Here is a 22464-nt window from a genome sequence, read left to right as displayed (position 1 = left end):
AAAAAAATAAAATCTGCAGGGATTCCAGACCATGAGACTGCCCAGTCCCCTCTGGGCAATCTACCTAACATAAATTAAACAGTCCTCTTTGTATTTAGGGTTCTCACGGAAGGATTTGATGATAATGGTAACGTAGACTTATGGCTTTCAGTCCATCAATGTTGGTGCATCATGATGCTTTGAGTAGGTGGTGGTTGCACAGGCCATCACCACAAAGAAACCGGAAAAAGAAACAGAAGAGAGAGTAGAAGTTAGTACGGATTTTAGAGCCACTATGAATAGTTATTATGATGAATTGAACATACAGAGTATCCGGATTTAGTTAAAGTGAAGTTATAAAAAGGCCATGTTGAAGTAATGTGTTTTCAGCAGTGTTTTAAAGTACTCCACCGTATCAGCCTGGTGAATTCCTATTGGCAGGCTATTCCAGATTTTAGGTGCCTAACAGCAGAAGGCCGCCTCACCACTTCTTTTAAGTTTTGTTCTTGGAATTGTAAGGAGACACTCATTTGAGGATCTAAGGTTACGATTTGGGATATAAGGTGTCAGACTTTCCGATATATAAGATGGAGCGGATTATTTAGGGCTTTATAAACCATAAGCAGAATTTTAAAGTCAATCCTGAATGACACAGGTAACCAGTGTAGTGACATCAAAACTGGAGAAATGTGTTTGGATTTTCTTTTCCTAGTTAAGATTCTAGCAGCTGCATTCTGCACTCGTTGCAAACGATTTATGTCTTTTTTGGATAGTCCTGAGAGGAGTGCATTAATGTAATCTAGTCGACTGAAAACAAAAGCGTGAATTAATTTCTCAGCATCTTTCAATGATATAATAGGTCTAACTTTTGCTATGTTTCTTAAGTGAAAAAATGCTGTCCTAGTGGTCTGATGAATATGCGATTTAAAATTCAGGTTACAGTCAACAGTTTTTTACTTCCGTCTTAACTTTTAATCCTAATGCATTAAGTTTATTTCTGATAACCTCATTGAATCCATTATTGCCAATCACTAAAATTTCAGTTTTCTCTTTATTTAGTTTGAGAAAATTACAATTCATCCATTCAGAAATACCATTGTGTTAGTGAATCAAGAGAGTCAGTGTCATCAGGTGCTATTGATAAGTACAGCTGTGTGTCATCAGCATAGCTGTGGTAGCTCACGTTGTAGCCTGAGATAATCTGACCTAACGGAAGCATGTAGATTGAGAAGAGCAGCGGACCCAGGATAGAGCCTTGTGGAACAGCATATAGAATATCATGTGTCTTTGAGTTGTAATTACTATAACTCACAAAGAATTTTCTCCCTGCCAGGTAGGATTCAAACCAATTTAAGACATTGCCTGAGAGGCCCACCCATTGACTAAGGCGATTTCTAAGAATATGAACATCGATTGCTAAATCAAACGCCGCCCTGGGACATTCATCCTTGTCATCTGTAACTTTTTCGTAAGCTTTTCCTAAAGACTATATACTGTATATTCAGACTTTCCTATCAGTACCTATTTTCTATTATTCTTTGTTCCAGTGGTATTATTATTATACTTGTAATAAATACCATGCTGCTTTTAACTTTCTATGCTTTGTCTTCATGTCTAGAGTGACTGAAGTAATGAGTTTGATTTCTTTGAGTACCTGGTGCAGCCAGATTTTTGCCATTACTTCTGTGCTGCGAGGTTTATTTTGGCTGCGAGTGAGGAGTTCCACTCAATAGTTGGAACAGTATGAAAAGAAGGCATTTTTGGCTGATAAATGGCCTATAGTCAAGAGTGCTGAGTCTTTGTAGGTTTAAATCAATCAATCAATCAATCAACATTTATTTATATAGCACATATTCATACAAAAAAAATGTAGCTCAAAGTGCTTTACAAAATGAATAGAAAAATAGAAGACACAATAAAAAATAAACATAAGTCAACATTAATTAACATAGAATAAGAGTAAGGTCCGATGGCCAGGGTGGACAGAAAAACAAAAAACTCCAAAGGCTGGAGAAAAAATAAAATCTGTAGGGGTTCCAGACCAAGAGACCGCCCAGTCCCCTCTGGGCAATCTACCTAACATAAGTCAAACAGTCCTCTTTGTATTTATTTATTTTGCATTCTTGTAGACCAAGAGTAATATTTAGGTCTGAGCTATCTTTAAAACATCATAGAACATATTGTTCTTGCCGATAATAAGTACGTTTCTTGAAGTACTGAGTGACAGGCTGTGTTATTCCTAAAGCACTTGTGTGGTTTAAAGTACTAAGGGTTAATCAGTATGTGTGTCATTTGTGGTGCACTGTTGTGGTTAGGGTCTGTGTGTATGCGTATAGCTATGTATGTGTGTGTTCATCTTAAAGTGCAACAGTAGGCCAACCCGATAACGAACTTGACAAGAACACTTACTCTTGAGGAAACAGGTTAAGGGCAAGTAGAGGAAAATAATACGATAATACAATAACAAAATATGCAAAGTACATTTAAATATTGGCAACCATGCAACCTGATAAATGCTGATATGTAGTTTCAGGTGGCACACAAACTTGTTAGTTACTTAAAATGTCTCTAGCTAAGGCATTATTTGTGGCCAGCTTTCTTCAGAACAGGCCGCATGCCTGTCTCAATAAGGCTGATGAGCTGTGATCTTTATTGTGTTGTCCTTTTCAGTCAATGGTGTGTGAGATGCTGCTTCATCGTGATGGTGTTTAAGCAAGCATATTTATAGACTCTCTGCCCAAACCCTACAGCCAAGAGGGTGCTGTGGTACTTAATAGCTTCTGATTTAAAACCAAACAGGAAACCTTAGACTAATAGAATTCTGGTGCGATGCAATGGTTTCACACCTGCCCTCAATACCATTTGGTAAGATGAAGCTTGCCAGCTAGATAGTTGGCCTCCATGCAGGGGTTGGTTGAGAGAATCCTGCAGAGAATCACTTGCAAAAATAGTTTTAGGCACTTTGCCCAACCCTGTCGTAAAATTCACTAACCTGACTTAGTCCCAAGGTTGGGGAAACATGAGCGCTTCTCACTAATGAAAAACAAATATTACATTGCTTTGTCTAAGTTACAAATAAAGACATACAAAATATTTATCAACTTGTACATAAAATTTCACACCACAACAGGGACACACTCTGGACTCTCTGGAGGTTGTAGGAAAGGAAAGAATGAAAGCAAAACAGCGTGTCATTATGACCAAGGTTGCACACACATCCTCTCTGTGACACTCCAACACTGAGGACATTCAGTGAACAAATTATTCAATAACTTAGTGTGTCAAGAAACATGACTGGGGGTCTTTTATACCAACAGCAATATGTCTGTATAGCAACTCACTAGGGCTGCGACTAATAGATCAGGTATTTTCTCTCTTTTTCTCCATTTGTCCCATGGAGGTAATTTGGGTGCAATGCAGGAACAATCGCTGGGCAGGACACCAGTCCATCATAGGGTGAACACACAGACACAAATATGCCATGCACACACACTTGGGCAAATTTAGCAGACCTCATCTTGCACCCTCGTCTATGTCGGTCCAACTAACCAGCATATCTACCATATTGACATTATTTATCGTCACATTTCACAGCACCTTTATTTATTTGTACTATATATGTATTTATTCAGTTTTGTCCAAAATATTCTTCCATACCATTCATCATTAAAATCATGCATAACAAATTCATGGGTGACTGACTATATAAAAAGGTTAAAAATGGATGGATTGATGGACATGCTAAGAATCTTTTGGCGAATATTAAGGGCATTTTCACACTCACTGTCTGTTTGCTTTATTGTGAATTAGGGGTTGTTTCATTACTTTGTTTCCAGTTAGTTCAGCTGGATTTCACATTCCAATAAACACCCTTTGGCTGTATCGTGGACTTCTGAGATTGGGTAGAAACATGTTTTACCGGGCATGGGGGGAAAGATATCATGGAGGGTCAAAAACAGTTGTGTTTGCGCACCTCTGCATTTACCACCCTGAGGTGTCACCCGCTACACTCGGGTCCCAATCCATAACCCCACCAAACACAGGTTTGTGAGCAAAAACGCCTCTTATCAAACAACAGAGAAACAGTTTAAAATTCCTAGCTTTCAAATAACTGAGCGTACAAAAGAAGGCAAGCTAAGGTGAGGACAGACACTGAAGTGCTTCAGTTTATGACAGTAGACGTGCCAAGTGAGGTTCATTTAACTGTATGGTATCAGGTATTTAGTACTCAGTAGCTACCATATGATGGTAACCTCAATAATGTTCATCTCAAATCATGTCTTCTGTCGTAAGTCCTATAACTATTTGCCAATAATGTTCATTTTGAAATATCAGATTAACTTTTACCACTTACTATATACAGGCGTTATGGTTAAGGCTTTGAACTTCAAACCCTGAGGTTGTGGGTTCAAATCCCACTACTGACACCATTGTATGACCTCTGAGTATGTCACCTGACCTGCCTATGCTCCAATTGGAAAAAGCAAAAGAAATGGAACCAATTGTATTGTAAATGTTGTAAGTCACATTGGGCATGCTTATCAAAGATACGGCGTTTCTGCATCCACCACCTTCGTGGTGTAATATTAGGGGGTTTGACAACCGGGTTACAAGGCACAGCTGTTTGTTTATTGCAACCTCGACCTGATCACAAGTGAATTTACACTTTTTCATTTTCATTACCCGAGCAAAGGCAGGTGCCTTGCTCTGATGGAATGTTAATTGTGTGATTTGTTTGATTCAAATTGTGTCACATTTGTACCTTTGTGTGTATTTATTTTTTACCTCCCAATTGTTTGTAATGTGCATAAGCCGAGAAAGGACGTGCAATATCTTTATTTTTTGAAAATGTTCTCCTCGTGATAACAGACTAATTTTATCAAGATCTCGAGAAAACAAAACTTAACTTTTGCTCCGACATCAGGCTCGCTGAGATTTCGACACCTACATCTGAAGCCTCGCTAGCCGTCTTCTTAAATGACGGACACTAACGTTATTATTTTCTAAACTAAGGCATACACATATTTCAGCCTGCGTCAGCCCTTGATTGAGCAAAAATGTGACGCGCTGATCAATACAGTTCTGTTCTTTGGCTATTTCAAACAGGACGTGGCTTTAATAAGCTATACATTAAACGTTAGATACAATTATGTCATAATTTCGAGAAAACATGATCTTTTGTTTAATAGAGATCTCGATAAAATTATTCCGTTATCTCAAGATAACAAAGTTTGTTTTCTCGAGATCTCGATAAAATTAGCCTGTTATCTCGAGGAAACAATTAAAAAAAAATAACGATATTAAATGTCCTCTCTCGGCTTCCTTAGTATTGCTCCATGTTAATCCTGTACTCTGCTCTGAATAGATGCTTAGCATGACTATCAGAGCATGCACAGTTGTACCCATAATACACGCCATTTCTTGTTTTTTTTTTCCCAAAAGATAAACTTTATTAAATGCTTTGCACATTCAAAAAAATGTAACATAGATATTCTTACATTTTTTAATACACAGAATACAGGAAAACATAAGGAAATAACCAATATTAAAAAATTGAAAATAAATGAAGTTGAAAAACCTAAACAGAGCCTTATCCTAACTTTTTGTTTTGTGGCAGAATAATTCAATAAATCAGTGCATACAAAAGATACAAATGGTGGTATCCTTCTGGAGAGTCTCATCTTAGGCATATAAAATTTAGCTGGTATGATAATAGAGAAAAGCCAAGCAAAATGACACCTTTTATTGGCTAACTAAAAAGATTACAATATGCAGGCTTTCGAGGCAATTCAGGCCCCTTCTTCAGGCAAGATGTAATACAGAAACTAAAGTTCCCTGAGTTTATATCCACACACTAGGACAAGAAACAACAATGGTAAATTTTTAAATGAAAACTCTTAAATGTAAAAAATTAATAGGTTCATTCAGGCTAAGATTAATTTAACAGGAGATAGAAGAACAATGTATGGTCAAGATCTTTAGATAAGATAACTGTCCAATAAAGTCCTTTGAAGTTTGTGATGCGTTTTTCAAAACAATGCAGATCTGTAGTCAGGTTGTCTGTGTCAGTCTGAGAGATGCAAACAGTCTTCATATCTGGCTATAAAACTCTTGTCTCTGTTCAAGCCATGCTGTAATGTATTAAATTTTAACATGAGCTTAACTTCCCATTCTTTTTTCATTTTTTTAACGCAGCAGTTTTCATTTAAAAATTTACCATTGTTGTTTCTTGTCCTAGTGTGTGGATATAAACACAGGAAACTTCAGTTTCTGTATTACATCTTGCCTGAAGAAGGGGCCTGAGTTGCCTCGAAAGCTTGCATATTGTAATCTTTTTAGTTAGCCAATAAAAGGTGTCATTTTGCTTGGCTTTTCTCTACATTCATAATGGCTAACACTGTACAACAACCTAGTACTGCTGGTATGATAATTAAGTTAATAATATAGTGTTGGTCTGAGCTAAAAGGGGCCTTATCAAAACACAGAAGTACAGTACAGGCCAAAAGTTTGGACACACCTCCTCATTCCATGTGTTTTCTTTATTTTCATGACCATTTACAGCACTCCATCACTCTCCTTCTTGGTCAAATAGCCCTTACACAGCCTGGAGGTGTGTTTGGGGTCATTGTCCTGTTGAAAAATAAATGATCGTCCAACTAACCTGACTTCTGCACAACACAACTGCTGGTCCCAACCCCATTGATAAAGCAAGAAATTCCACTAAATAACCCTGATAAGGCACACCTGTGAAGTGAAAACCATTTCAGGTGACTACCTGTTGAAGCTCATCGTGAGAATGCCAAGAGTGTGTAAAGCAGTAATCGGAGCAAAGGGTGGCTATTTTGAAGAAACTAGAATATAAAACATGTTTTCAGTTATTTCACCTTTTTTTGTTAAGTACATATCTCCACACGTGTTTATTCATAGTTTTGATGCCTTCAGTGAGAATCTACCAATGTAAATGGTCATGAAAATAAAGAAAACACATTGAATGAGGAGGTGTGTCCAAACTTTTGGCCTGTACTGTATGTAGCAACTTTCTAGGGTTATCTCTCTATCAATTGTTTTCTTCAAGCAAGGAAAAGATTTTGGTTTTTATCAGGACCCTCGCAAGCCCATATACTCAGACTCCTCGCTCAGTCTCTCGAGCGCCCCGATCAGAGCCTCCATTGACTTTGCGAAGATCACAGCATCATCAGCAATGTCAAGATCCGTAAATCTTTCTTCACCAACAGATGCCCCACAGCCGCTGGACCCCACAACCGTGCCCAACACCCAGTCACACAAGTATTAATAGAGGTTTGCATGGCCCCATACAGTGATAGTTTTCAAGGGGGTAGCACTAATGAAGAGAAGGAATCACATTACATGACAGTTGCAGACAAAATATAGAACCTTTTTATTGAACAAATTTTTCATACAACCGCTTTCTTTTTTGTCGTAGGCAGTACCTCTAGCAAACGTGTCTACAAGTGCCGTCTGACTCGAGTGTCCTCTAGCTTTTTCAGTTTTACCTGAGGACGTGGAGGGTGCCAATCTTAGTTCCATACATTCATGGTACTCCAAAGCATGTTTGATGCTAAGGTGTTGCAGCAAACTGGTTGTGTTGCTGCCACCGGCAACAACTAAAGCTCGACAGCATTTGCAGCAAATAATTGTTTGGTCCACATCCAACCTTTTAAAAACAAAGGATCTCCAGACAACAGACACGGCTCCTTTTTTCGGCAAAAGTTCTTCTATGTCATCATGTTCAACTTTATCGTCTGCTACAGCTTCAGTTTTGGAATGTTCTCTGTCCATTTTCACCGTTCAATACCTCCACTAACGCATGTCGTTCAGGGGCAACTGGGCGACAGACAACTCGGAGAAAAGACAACTCGGCGAAAACACAAGTGGGCGACAGACAGCTCAGCAAAAGGACAACTCGCCGAAAGGACAACTCGGCGACATCCTTTACCAGTTAGGTTCAAAGAGATTTTTTAATGATATTTAAATGACAACATAGGGTGCCGGAAAATCCACAGAATCGCCTGCTTTATGAGAGTCCCAATACGTTGAGAATAAAGATATTCCTTAAGGCGTACTCAAAGGTCATCCTTTGTATTCTAAATAACGTTATCATACGATTACAATCAATACAATTTATATAAAGGATTAGAAATTTTGGTCGCAGAAGATAATGTAAAATAGAGTTTGTTCCATCTGCAGAATAAACTTCGTTCGTCAATTATATAAATTTATTTTCAACATTTTAAATCACGTTGGCATTTAAATATAATTTAAAAATCTCTTTGAACCTAACTATTACCTAACTGGTAAAGGATGTTGCCGAGTGGTATTTCACCAGGTTGTTTTTTTGTCGAGTTGTCTTTCGCCAAGTTGATTGTCGCTCAGTTGCCACCAAACCAACGCATGTACTCCGTATAAACAATTTCCCGCTGCGCCACGTTCCGAACATTGTTTAGGCTATTTAAACTGGTGCTGTGGTATAAGAAAAATCCATATCATAGCAAAATTAAAAAAACAGTTTTCGGTATGAAATGGTATACCTCCCAGCACTTAATCTACCAATTCTTTTCTTCCAATTCTATGAAAAGATCTAACCAAAAGGAAATGGCAAATACACAATTAAAAAAAATTAAATGTTCAACAGACTCTGTAGCCCCTTTACAGAACACACAAGCTACCTAGTGGCTAAGGCTTTGGACTTTGTGGGTTCAAAGCCCACTACTGACACTGTGTGACCCTGAGCAAGTCACTTGACCCGCCTGTGCTCCAAGCTGAAAAACAATTGTAACCAATTGTATCATAAAATGTTGCAAATGATAAAGTGTTAGCCAAATAAATGTAATGTAAATGTAATCATTTATCAACAAACTTACAGAGTGTTTTATTAACTGGGTAATATCTATGCAATATTGTAAACAATAATTCTCTAAATTTGTTATTTACAAAAACTTGTAAGAAAAAGTCCATGTAGAAAGACAGTTTTCCGTTTGATGAGCTGACCACTGACACATAAATCACTGGAGGATTGGTTTTACTAACTAATAAGCAGGGAAGACTTAACAGTGGGGTGGCACTGTGGCGCGGTGGGTAGCACTGTTACCTCGCAGCTAGGAGACCCTGGGTTCACTTCCCAGGTCCTCCCTGCGTGGAATTTGCATGTTCTCTCCGTTTCTGAGTGGTTTTCCTCCAGGTGCTCCGGTTTCCTCCCACAGTCCAAAGATATGCAGGTTAGGTGACCTGGTGATTCTAAATTGTCCTTAGTATGTGTATGTGTGTGCGCGCCCTGCGGTGGGCTGGCACCCTGCCCGGGGTTTGTTTCCTGCCTTGCACCCTGTGTTGGCTGGGATTGGCTCCAGCAGACCCCGTGACCCTGTAGTTAGGATATAGCAGGTTGGATAATGGATGGATTTAACAGCATTATTGGCCCCAGGGCAAAGCAGTGCCCAGGGGGCCTCTACCTACACAACCACAAAATACATAGATTAGCATGGGGCCCCTGCCCACGTGTTAAGAAGGCCCTGCTAATAAATTGCCTTATTAAATTAATATTACAGCTTTTTTCCAATATGTTAACTCTGTTTAAAGATTATGAAAATCCATCTGATGGTGTGACTGCTTTTAAAGAAGGGAATAAAACAATCTGGGAATGAGTCGCATGCCATTTTATACTCTCTTACTGGTCCAAATGAATTGAGGGTGAAAACGCCTTTAATCTGGCGTGCGCGTATATTAAGATTTACGGTAAGGGCGAACTCAACTCTCGCACTCTCTGCTCGCGGTTGCCGCAGCAGTTTTTGTTTTACGTTTCCATGACTCGGGAAGGGCACGTAATGTGACAACAGGAGCTGAGCGACGCGTGAATCGTTCACTTTGAAACACTCGTAGCCACAGAACTCACCGATCGAGTCGCATTAGCAAAAGTAAAAACTGGTGAAAGTTAGCCAAAGAAGCGCCATAACTCGTTAGCCGAAACGCCGTTCTTTTTCATGTCCTTTCGCTTTAAAAAAAAATGTGTGCAGTCAGCCAGGAAATCCCGTCTGCAACACCCGCGAACAAAAAGCAGAAAAGCGCCTGAGGGGAGCGATCCCGGTAACAGAAAGAAGGACAGACAGACAGACGGACAGACAGACAGGCAGGCAGGCAGGCAGGCAGACATTCCGTCCGGTGTGCTCGAGATTGTCCAGCAGCAGGTTAAAGAGTGAACCGAATACTTACTGTACAGCGAGGGCTCCGAACGCTCGGCTGCAGCCTGCTTCGTGGGGAGCTGTGGTTTGGACAGGACGGTTTCGTTTAGGCGGAATCCCGGCCGCCCACACGTCTGCTGCGAGTAAAGCCAACGATAACAAGACGGGCCAGCGTCTGACACCCTCGCTTCACACCTTGGGAGAAAAAGTCGCATCAAAGGTACTGAGAGACCTGGAATGTCATATGACAAGTGCCCGCGCAAGTCATGTGACCTGCAGTAGGGTCCAATACAGCGGTGCCCAGAGTCGGCCCTGGGGACCCCGGTGGCTGCAGGTATGTGGCTCAAACAACTTCTCGTTTCAGTTGGACTCCTAGTCTAGTTATTTCGCAGCTTCTGTGTTTTAAGTTTGGTACAGTTTTATTAAAATGTTTTAAACAGTTACATGGGAATAATGTTTTTTAAAACAAGATGTTCATTCTGCTTTTCCAGATGTTCTAATCATTTAATCCATTCACTAATTAAGTGGGTTTGCCACATCATTCACTGTTATTTGGCCGGGTGTCTGCTCTGCTTGTTTTTAATTGTCATTAGTGAGATACAGTGGTGTGAAAAACTATTTGCCCCCTTCCTGATTTCTTATTCTTTTGCATGTTTGTCACACAAAATGTTTCTGATCATCAAACACATTTAACCATTAGTCAAATATAACACAAGTAAACACAAAATGCAGTTTTTAAATGATGGTTTTTATTATTTAGGGAGAAAAAAAATCCAAACCTTCATGGCCCTGTGTGAAAAAGTAATTGCCCCCTGAACCTAATAACTGGTTTTGCCACCCTTAGCAGCAATAACTGCAATCAAGCGTTTGCGATAACTTGCAATGAGTCTTTACAGCGCTCTGGGGGAATTTTGGCCCACTCATCTTTGCAGAATTGTTGTAATTCAGCTTTATTTGAGGGTTTTCTAGCATGAACTGCCTTTTTAAGGTCATGCCATAGCATCTCAATTGGATTCAGGTCAGGACTTTGACTAGGCCACTCCAAAGTCTTCATTTTGTTTTTCTTCAGCCATTCAGAGGTGGATTTGCTGGTGTGTTTTGGGTCATTGTCCTGTTGCAGCACCCAAGATCGCTTCAGCTTGAGTTGACGAACAGATGGCCGGACATTCTCCTTCAGGATTTTTTGGTAGACAGTAGAATTCATGGTTCCATCTATCACAGCAAGCCTTCCAGGTCCTGAAGCAGCAAACCAACCCCAGACCATCATACTACCACCACCATATTTTACTGTTGGTATGATGTTCTTTTTCTGAAATGCTGTGTTCCTTTTACGCCAAATGTAACGGGACATTTGCCTTCCAAAAAGTTCAACTTTTGTCTCATCAGTCCACAAGGTATTTTCCCAAAAGTCTTGGCAATCATTGAGATGTTTCTTAGCAAAATTGAGACGAGCCCTAATGTTCTTTTTGCTTAACAGTGGTTTGCGTCTTGGAAATCTGCCATGCAGGCCGTTTTCGACCAGTCTCTTTCTTATGGTGGAGTCATGAACACTGACCTTAATTGAGGCAAGTGAGGCCTGCAGTTCTTTAGACAACAACAACAACAACATTTATTTATATAGCACATTTTCATACAAACAGTAGCTCAAAGTGCTTTACATAATAAAGAACAGAAAAATAAAAGACAGAATAAGAAAACAAAATAAATCAACATTAATTAACATCGAATAAGAGTAAGGTTCAATGGCCAAGGGGGACAGAAAAAAACAAAAAAAAAAACAGGACATTGTCGGGGGTCTTTTGTGACCTCTCGGATGAGTCGTCTCTGCGCTCTTGGGATAATTTTGGTCGGTCGGCCACTCCTGGGAAGGTTCACCACTGTTCCATGTTTTTGCCATTTGTGGATAATGGCTCTCACTGTGGTTCGCTGGAGTCCCAAAGCTTTAGAAATGGCTTTATAACCTTTATCAGACTGATAGATCTCAATTACTTCTGTTCTCATTTGTTCCTGAATTTCTTTGGATCTTGGCATGATGTCTAGCTTTTGAGGTGCTTTTGGTCTACTTCTCTGTGTCAGGCAGCTCCTATTTAAGTGATTTCTTGATTGAAACAGGTGTGGCAGTAATCAGGAAATTGAACTCATGTGTGATACACCACAGTTAGGTTATTTTTTTAACAAGGGGCAATTACTTTTTCACACAGGGCCATCTAGGTTTGGATTTTTTTTCTCCCTAAATAATAAAACCATCATTTAAAAACTGCATTTTGTGTTTACTTGTGTTATATTTGACTAATGGTTAAATGTGTTTGATGATCAGAAACATTTTGTGTGACAAACATGCAAAAGAATAAGAAATCAGGAAGGGGGCAAATAGTTTTTCACACCACTGTACAATAAAAAGTCAAAATAATAAAAATGACAAAAGAGCATAAAGCATTTTAAGCTATAGAAAAAATTGAAATATTTGTAAATGTCATATAAATGTAAATATGCTGTGCTTTTCTGAATGCAGAATAAGAAAAGAGAAAAAATAAGATCAGCTCATTAAATGAAATCATTTAGTGACCAGTAACGGTGTACATTGAATACACTTGACTTATAGTTTTAATCCCCTTTCTCTGTATGTTTAGCATTTGTTTGCTCCGAGGTTGATGCGCTTGCTGCTTCCTGAGCAGCTCTTCTTTTCTTCAGTCTAGTGGCCCGCTTCTTCTGTTCTTTCGTCACCATCTTTTCGCATTAAAACTGATTAAGTTGGTTTTTGTGTTGCGACTACTTAGTACGTTTTTCTTAATTTTTCACTTAAACTAACTGTTCAGTCTGCCTCAAGAATGATTTAAGATATGAAGAGGTAGAGAAAGTGATGGTAAAGGTGGTAGGGAATGAGAATGGTGCCCGTACACATGTGCTGCACAGTCGCCCTGCTGTACGCTGCAGAGAGTTGATTCTACAATAAAATAAAAAATAAAAAGAGGGATAACCTTGGAGGTCAATCATCACCCCGAAAGCGGACAGTAGATGTCATGTAGTAGATGTGTACCAAATTTCAGGTCAACAGTTCAAACGGTTTGTGAGCTACAGGTGATTTAAAATCCTAAACAGACAAATGGACAGCCACGGTAGCGTATTGATCTTGAACTTCTCGGCTCTTTCTCTGTCTTTTGCAAGCCTCAAGTCCACAGTCTTGGTGTTATCTTTGACAGTAACCTCTCTTTTGAGAAGCAAGTTAATTCTGTAGTCGAAGAGTTGCTTTTTCCAGCTTCGTCTATTAGGTAAGGTCAAGCCTTTTTAATTTTCTAGGGATCTTGAGAAAGCTACTCATGCTTTTATCTTTTCTCACCTTGATTACTGCAACTCAGTGTATTCTGGGATTAGCAGATCCCTGATACGCAGGTTACAGTTGCTCCAGAATCCCGCCGCTCACTTTTTGGTTGGGGCAAGAAAGTCTGATTCTGTTTCTCCAATATTAGCTTCTTTACACTGGCTGCCTGTCAGTTTTCAAATTGATTTTAAAATCTTGTTGCTAGTTTTTAAATCTTTACATGGGCTCACTCCTGCCTATTTATCTGAATTGTGTGCTTTACACCAGCCAACTAGAGTGCTTAGATCTTCTGGTCAGTTGTTTCTTGTTGTCCCTCGTACCAAGTGTAAAACTAAGGGGACAAAGAGGGCTTTGACAGCAGCTGCTCCTCACCTGTGGAACTCTTTACCTCGTCACATAAAGGAGTCATCTACAATTGAACTGTTCAAAACGAGATTAGAGACTCATTTCTATTCACCTGCATTCCGTGACCTTCACTGAAAAAAGTATAACATTGATGTTCTTCATTCAATGTAAATTTTCTCTTTTAAGCAACTTAAGATTAGTCATTTGGTGTTTCAGCTTGAAATATTTGGTTTCAGATCTCAATCAAAGTAAAAAAAATTGTTTGTACCAAATTAAGTTATGGTGGAGGGAATAAACGTGAAAATCCTATTTAATTTAACTTAATATTTTAGGTTGTTCATGTGCTGTGTTTGAGGGTCCGTTTGTATATTCTTTCAGTCGAACTTTCCAGTTTGATGGCTTTCCAACTGCCAAAAAAGAACAACTTAAAAAATAAAAAACAAGTGAATTGCACCCAATCACTCTAAATGATCTGCCTCAACGTAAAAATTGTGGGATCAATAAGCTAAAAAGAATTACAGTAATCCCTCCTCGATCACAGGGGTTGCGTTCCAGAACCCCCCGCGATAGGTGAAAATCCACGAAGTAGATTTTCAAAATATTACTCAATCTAGATGTGCAAAGCTGATGGACTCGAGGCTGTCATTAAAGCAAAAGGTGGGTCAACAAAATGACATTGACATTGGGGGGTGATCCTTTATTAATCTCAGTGTGTCTTGTTTTTGATTTTGTATAATTTTTCTGAACTGTAGCTGTGATATCTTTTACTTGGATGTTGTAGATTGCATTGAGTAAGTAAAGCTGGGAGGAAATATTTTTGTGTGTGTCTTCATTTAAGGCTTTAAAGCAAAAAAAATGGGAATATTTCTAAGTGGGGGGGGTTCTTTTCTATACCCACTGTAGCAGTAGTCGATGGTTGCGATTATTAAATATGCTATAACGTAAAACAGATAACTTCCATAAGCATGTAATTTTTCATTACATTAGCATTTAACTGGCCATTTTACCTGACAGCAGCCACTAGTATTCTAAAGCAAAGAGATCCACAGAGGACGCTATGGCCACAGCCATTCATGCTGCCCTGACCCACCTGGAGCAGCAGGAAAGTTACGCCAGACTACTCTTTGTAGACATCATCTCTGCATTTAACACCATCCTCCCACAACGGCACAACTGGTATCCAAACTGGCAGAGCTGGGATTTCCATCACTCACCTGCAGTTGGATACTGGACTTCCTGTCTGGTCGCTCCCAAAGGGTCAGGCTGGGTCTCCACACATCCACTGCTCTCAGCCTCAACACCAGGACACCGCAGGGTTGTGTGCTCAGCCCTCTGCCTGTGTCCCCACTCACCAAAGCAACAAGATCATAAAGATCGCAAATGACACGACAGTGGTCGGACTCATCTCGGGCAAGGAGGGTGAGCTGGCATACATGGACGAGGTGGAGCGGTTGTCAGAGTGGTGCACAGTAAATAACCTGCTCCTCAACACCACAAACACGAAGGAGCTTGTTATTAACTTTAGAAAAAACAAAACTAACATCCAGCCGCTCATCATTGGCAGGGCCTGTGTGGAGAGGGTCCCGGTGTTTAGGTTTCTGGGCATTGAGCTGGAGGATGACCTGACCTGGAGCGCCAACACCAAGGAGCTGCTGAAGAAGGCACAACAGAGACTGTATTTTCTGAGAATCCTCAGAAAGAACCATCTCCCCAGAAATCTGCTCCTTGCCCTTTATCACTGCTTCATCGAGAGTGTGCTTACGTACGGACTGTGTGTGTGGAACGGCAGATAGGAAAACGGTCCACAGGGTCATCAGGACAGCAGAGAGAACAAATCTACACCTCCCGATACCGCAAAAAAACAACAAACATTTCACAGGATTCATCACATCCCGGTCATTGCCTCTTCCAGCTTTTGCCATCGGGCAAGAGATACAGAGCAATGAAAACCAGGAGAAACCACCTTAAAAACAGCTTTTATCCAAAAGCAATCATGGCCCTGAACTCAGAATAAAACTGCTCCATATCATTCTCTAAATGTGCAATATAGACCTTAAGTCAACAAATGCACTTTGTATATTTTGTAAAGTACTGTTATTACTATTCGCTTTGTTATTATTTTCTCTCTTCTTGTCTTTTTAACTCTTATGCCTCACACTGAGTTGACTGCACCTTCAATTTTGTTGTTCCTTTGTAAAAGTGACAATGACAATAAAGATCTATCTATCTAAACATTATATCAAAAAACAAATGATTATTTTAGCATGTAACTGTCCACATGTACCAGATTGTGGTCAGTATTAAAGTGCTGTAACAGAAAACAAATAGATGGCAGGGGTGTGGAAATCCAATTTTTTTCTACTTGTCCACGGACAAGTAAACTTAGAAAATCCACTTGTCCGCCAGTTAGATTCACTTGCCCATAAACAAATAACAAAAGTGAAAAATAGTTTCTTTTTTCTGATCTCTTTTATTGATACTAAAACTGCCTTCCATTTTAAAACTGAAAAAAAGTTCTTTCAGGGAGTAGTATTTTGCCACCTTGCTCTAATATAAAAGATTCCCTTATCATTTTAACTTGTTAATTAACAATGCCTTCATTACAGCTACACTAGTTCTTTTTCACATATTACAGTTACATAACAGAACACTGTCCTGATTCATTTTCTGACATGTTCTTCAGCTTTTGTCTTGCAACATCTTCTCCCCTAAGAATACTTGCCATCTCAGACAGCATGGGCATGAATGCTGTTCATTTCTGCTTGAGCTGAACTGCATGGTTCCTGGACTGATTTATCAAAGAAGTAAATATTAGCGATGTTGTCGGGGAAAAAATAATCGCGTCTAAGTGAAGATTTTTATAGATATTTTATAACGTTTGGAAACTGTTAGAATGTTTTCTTCTTTATTTTTAATAAACTGACAGCGCGAAACCAACTTGTTTTATATGAAAAATTTTCTATTCAAAAATGATCTATAGACAGATTATCAAAATTGATTTTGTCACGCAAAAAATTTCTTAACTCCTCCGTATATCACAACCTACGCGAAATTGCAAATTTCAGGAAAGATTAACTGCCTAACAAGCTTTGTTATGTGGTGAAAACATTTGCACTGTAAGTAAAATAACCGCATTTTTATGTAAAAACAATGGATTTTATTAATAATATATAAAAGTTATCGATTATAATGAAAAATCATCAGATTACTTCGTAATGTCGGCATGAAAAAAAAATGACCACATCAGCAAGCGTGTAAATAGTAGGGTGAAATACGTATGTAAGACCGTAAGAGTGCTTCCCCTTTGAAAAATCAGCCGTCATTTTGTAAACGATATTGAAGACCAATTTGAGACATGAAGAACACGTCTAAGTAGACTGTTTCGCACGAAGTACGTACCCAAATGTTTAAAATTTGAAAGTAGTGGTAAAAATGTACCCTGCACAGCGCAGATAATTCTTTTTTCTCCAGAAAATTGCACTTGTCCGCAGACAACTGAAACCAGAAAAACACGCTTGTCCAACAGTCAGTTTACCCGTGTCGGACGAGTCGGGTGTTGGATTTCCGCACCCCTGGATGGCTTTAGCTAATGGCTTTAGCAATGGGTCAGTTGTATTGGACAGTGGTCATTGTTAAAGGTGCTATAAAAAACAGACTTCTTGTAACATACAGCTGGCCAGCTGTAGCCTACATTGGGTACCCATTGCAAATGGCTAACTATATTTGATAATATTCACTATTAAAGTTGCTGTAATGAAAAGAAAATAGATTGCTTTAACATGTATGTAACTAGCCAACTATTCGTAATACTGGTCTTTATTAAAGGCACTATTATGGAAAAACAAGTAGGTAGCTTTGGTAAGTTCAGATAAATGGTTTAAAGATTCCTGTTTGTGCAGTTTATTGAAGGTGTTACAGTAAAACATAATATGTGAAAGGACTACAGGATACACCGACAGTGCTATGTGGAAAATACTGAAGGGTAGACTGCCTTAGTATGGAATTGTCAAACTTTCTTCCTCCTCCTCTTTCTTGGTTCACACTGACAAACTGCTATATAGAAAATGATTGATGAAATGTATGACTTTAGCTTCCTGATAGTTACTGGCACAGTAGTTTGTGCTGCTATCTCAAGGGTCCAGTCCCCTGGGTTGAAGTCATGAAGCCAGATGGTGTCTGGGTGGAGTTTTACTCTCACCCCTGTCTCTGTGAGTTTTCTCCAGGTACATCCCAATGATTTCTTATTAACTTAATTAACAATTTGGAATCTCTCTATGGTGTGTGAGTGGTTGTTTTAACAGACTAATTACCCTTCTTTTGTTATAGGCCATTTGGTATGGGATTTGTAAAAGCTGTGTTAATGTCTGTGATGTGCCATCTGTTGGAATGACAAATGCAGTGCATTTTGTTGCTAAAAATGTTTATGATGCACCCTTTTGAAATGACAGACACATAGCAACTGGACAGACACACAGACGCTTAAACCGTTTAATTAATATTCTGTATTACCAGAGTAAGATTTCATGAAGTCAGTCATTTTCCAGCCCACTATATCCTAACACAGGGTCACAGGGGTCTGCTGGAGCCAATCCCAGAGCGCAAGGCAGGAACAAATCCCAGGCAGGGTGCCAGTCCACCGCACAGCACGCACAGACAATTTAGGATCGCCAATGCACCTAACTGCATGTCTTTGGACTGTGGGAGAAAATCAGAGCTCTTGGAGGAAACCGACGTAGACACGGGGAGAACATGCAAACTCACGCAAGGAGGACCCAGGAAGCGAACCCGCCGTCTCCTAACTGCGAGGGTGCAGCACTACCACTGTGCCACTGTGCTGCCATTTCATACAGTATAAATAATAAAAATGCTAAGATAAAATAAATAATAAAGATGTGCCAAGCAACCTACCAGGCCCAAGTAGAAATAGTAATGTGCAATATTTGACAAAAAAAAATAAAGACACTGGGGCCTCAAAATTTATTATTATTAGGTTAACATCATTTTCCTCTGCATTTCAATTAACAAATCACAGATTTTTGTTTCTGTTGCATTTTAGAAAATATCTCAACCTTTCTGGAAATGGGGTTTGTACATACTTGTATACAGTCATATGAAAAAGTTTGGGAACCCCTCTCAGCCTGCATAATAATTAACTCTCAACAAAAAATATATCAGTGGTATGTCTTTCATTTCCTAGTAACATCTGAGTACTGCGGTGTTTTCTGAACAAAGATTTTTAGGGAAGCAATATTTAGTTGTATGAAATTAAATCAAATGTGAAGAACTGGCTGTGCACAAATGTGGGTCCCCTTGTCATTCTGCTGATTTGAATGCCTGTCGCTGCTCAATGCTGATTACTGGCAACACCAAATTATTTGGATTAGCTTGTTAAGCCTTGAACTTCATAGACAGGTGTGTCCAATCATGAGTGGTAAAAGGTATTTAAGGGGGTCAATTGCAAGTTGTGCTTCCCTTTGACTCTCCTCTGAAGAGTGACAGACAGCATGGGATCCTCAAAGCAACTCACATAAGATCTGAAAACAAAGATTGTTGAGTCTCATGTTTTAGGGGAAGGCTACAAAAAGCCATCTCAGAGGTTTAAACTGTCAGTTTCTACTGTAAGGAATGGAATCAGAAATGGAAGGCCACAGGCACAGTTGCTGTTAAACCCAGCAGGTCTGGCAGGCCAAGAAAAATACAGGAGCAGCATATGGGCAGGATTGTGAGAATGGTTACAGACAACCCACAGATCACCTCCAAAGACCTGCAAGAACATCTCGCTGCAGATGGTGTATCTGTACATCGTTCTACAATTCAGTGCAATTTGCACAAAGAACATCTGTATGGCAGGGTGATGAGAAAGAAGCCCTTTCTGCACTCACGCTACAAACAGAGTCGCTTGTTGTATGCAAATGCGCATTTAGACAAGCCAGATTAATTTTGGAACAAAGTGCTTTGAACTGATGAGACACAAATGGAGTTATTTGGTCAGATCAAAAAGCGCTTTGCATGGCGGAAGAAGAACACCACATTCCAAGAAAAATGCCTGCTACCTACTGTCAAATTTGGTGGAGGTTCCATCATGCTGTGCGGCTGTGTGGCTAGTTCAGGGACTGGGGCCCTTGTTGAAGTCGAGGGTCGGATGAATTCAACTCAATATCAACAAATTCTTCAGGATAATGTTCAAGTATCAGTCACAAAATTGAAGTTACACAGGGGTTGGATATTCCAACAAGACAACGACCCAAAACACAGTTCAAAATCTACACAGGCATTCATGCAGAGGGAGAAGTACAATGTTCTGGAATGGCCGTCACAGTCCCCTGACTTGAATATCATCGAATATCTATGGGATGATTTGAAGCAGGCTGTCCATGCTCGGCAGCCATCAAGTTTAACTGAACTGGAGAGATTTTGTGTGGAAGAATGGTCAACAATACCTCCATTCTGAATCCAGACACTCATCAAAGGCTATAGGAGGCGTCTAGAGGCTGTTAGATTTGAAAAGGAGGCTCAACTAAGTATTGATGTCATATCTCTGTTGGGGTGCCCACATTTATACACCTGTTTAATTTTGTTATGATGCGTATTGCGTCCGTCCAGCCATCCATTATCCAACCCACTATATCCTAACTACAGGGTCACGGGGGTCTGCTCGAGCTAATCCCAGCCAACACAGGGCATAAGGCAGGAAACAAACCCCGGGCAGGGTGCCAGCCCACCGCAGTGCATATTGCATATTTTCTGTTAATCCAATAAACTTAATGTCACTGGTGAAATACTACGGTCTCCATAAGGCATGTTATATATTAAAAGGACGTCGCTACTTTGAAAGTTTAGCCAATGATGAACAGAAATCCAAAGATTAAGAGGGGTTCTCATACTTTTAATATGACTGTATATGATTTTAAATGGTTTATTATTGTTTATATCCATTAGACGAAAGTTGAATGAGCCCACATAGACGTCTATCTGGTACTGTAATGTGCTGACAGTTTATAATCATAATGGGTATTGTTGTTGGCCAGCCAATGATTGAGTTTATATTAACAGCAGACACCTTTATAAGTGCAGGCATAATTAGTGACAATGTGAAAAACTCCTAATAAAACCTGAAGTAGAAACATCAGTCCATCCATTTACTGAACCCGTCACATCTGTTCACAGTCCCAGGAATGGGGTGGTTCAAGTTGGGGGACACCGGGCACTCATAATTACTCGGCCAACTTAGAAATACTCAATTATTGGATGCAAGAGGTGTTTGAAAATAGCCTGACACCAAGAAGTGAGACTCCTGTAGCGTGCGTGTTGCGTGCGAATGGAATAATATGTTGAAAACCAAGAAGCTGTGACATAATGGCGCATTCCAAAGTCAACAATAGAGAGCTTAATTCCGACTGAAGAGCTTTAGACAGAAGGCGGTGGGGTTTTGTCTTGGGTGATACAGGTGGACACGAAGGAGCCTTGCTGTCTTGCATGGCTTGGCCCACTGTTGTGTCTGCTGTGTGAAGTTTTTATTATATTTAGTTAATATAATACTAATTACATTTATGTAGTGCTTTTCTAACATGCTTGAAACGCTTTACATAGACTGGTGGGAGCCTTGTCAACCACCGATAATGTGCAGCATCCACCTGGATTATGAGATGGCAGCCATTCTTGCACCAGTACTCTCAGCACACATTAGCTATTAGGTGGTGAAGTGATAAGAGAGCTAGTTAGCCAGTAAGGGACAGGGGATGATTGGGGGTGGGGGGGGGAAGAGAACAAACAGGCTGTGGTGGGCACTTTAGCCAGGACATCCTATTCTTTTTGAAAGATGCTCAGGTATCTTGAATAACCAGAGAGATTCCGGACCTCAGTTTTATGTCTCATTGGAAGGGAGGCACAGCATGGTGTCCCCGTCACTTTATTGGGACATTGAGATCAACACACACAACACAAGGGTAGCACCCTCGGCTGGCCTCACCAACCTCTCTTCCAGCAGCAACCCAAGCTTTTCTTAGATCACTGAGGGGACAGGCTGCTTCCGGCGGGTACATTATAATGTAATTAGGAATTGTGGTAGCACTAGTTGTGCTCTGCTGATTGTTTGTTTCACCAATAGGGAAGCTCAGGCACTCATGCTCACCATGAGCTCACTTAAAGGCTGAGAAGCACTGTCTTAGATGGTCTCCCATCCAAGCACTGGCCTGGCCCAAACATGCATAGCTTCAGGTGGAGGTCCTTGTTCTGATGTACAGGCTGCTTCCAGATGCCCTCAGGGGGTGAACTGTGAACTAGCACGAGTGAGTCCAATCAGGGACCTGCATCCTATTTTAGGTCAGTACCAGCCATGATAAGCTGCAGATAACATAGAGCATAATCCCTATATAGTCTTGTGCCCATTCGGTACCTACCTTCTTGTGTGTAAAGGAGCTTCATCTCGGGTGAAAGGCAGTGATCCAGTCAAAGGAGTTTGTTGCTTGCAGAAAAAAGAAATGTAAAACAACTCGTTTCCTTATCTTAAGAACACAGCACTTCCTCTAACTGAAACTGTTCAGACCACATAAAATCAGAAAAAGAATAAAACGGCTCAAATGAGGTTGGTGACCTGTGCAAAGTACACCGAGGCAAAGGGAGCGGGAG

The 22464-nt window shown here is 40.0% G+C and overlaps 1 protein-coding gene across 2 annotated transcripts in view; it reads right to left on the bottom strand.

Annotated features, from left to right (window-relative positions):
* slc22a18 (solute carrier family 22 member 18) overlaps positions 1 to 22464 on the bottom strand; it is a 276323-nt gene extending 253859 nt beyond the window's left edge. The window contains exon 1 of one of the 2 annotated variants that reach the window (XM_039736928.1): positions 22236 to 22464. The gene's annotated coding sequence lies outside the window, so the exon portion shown is untranslated. Of the gene's footprint in view, positions 1 to 10203; positions 10409 to 22235 lie in introns of those variants that run through there. The other variant, XM_039736935.1, reaches the window with a different exon arrangement.

The sequence above is a fragment of the Polypterus senegalus genome, chromosome 1 (assembly GCF_016835505.1).
Source record: "Polypterus senegalus isolate Bchr_013 chromosome 1, ASM1683550v1, whole genome shotgun sequence".
Lineage (NCBI taxonomy): Eukaryota > Metazoa > Chordata > Cladistia > Polypteriformes > Polypteridae > Polypterus > Polypterus senegalus.
The sequence above is the reverse complement of the archived record's forward strand: the minus strand, read 5'-3'. Positions and strand labels throughout refer to the sequence as shown.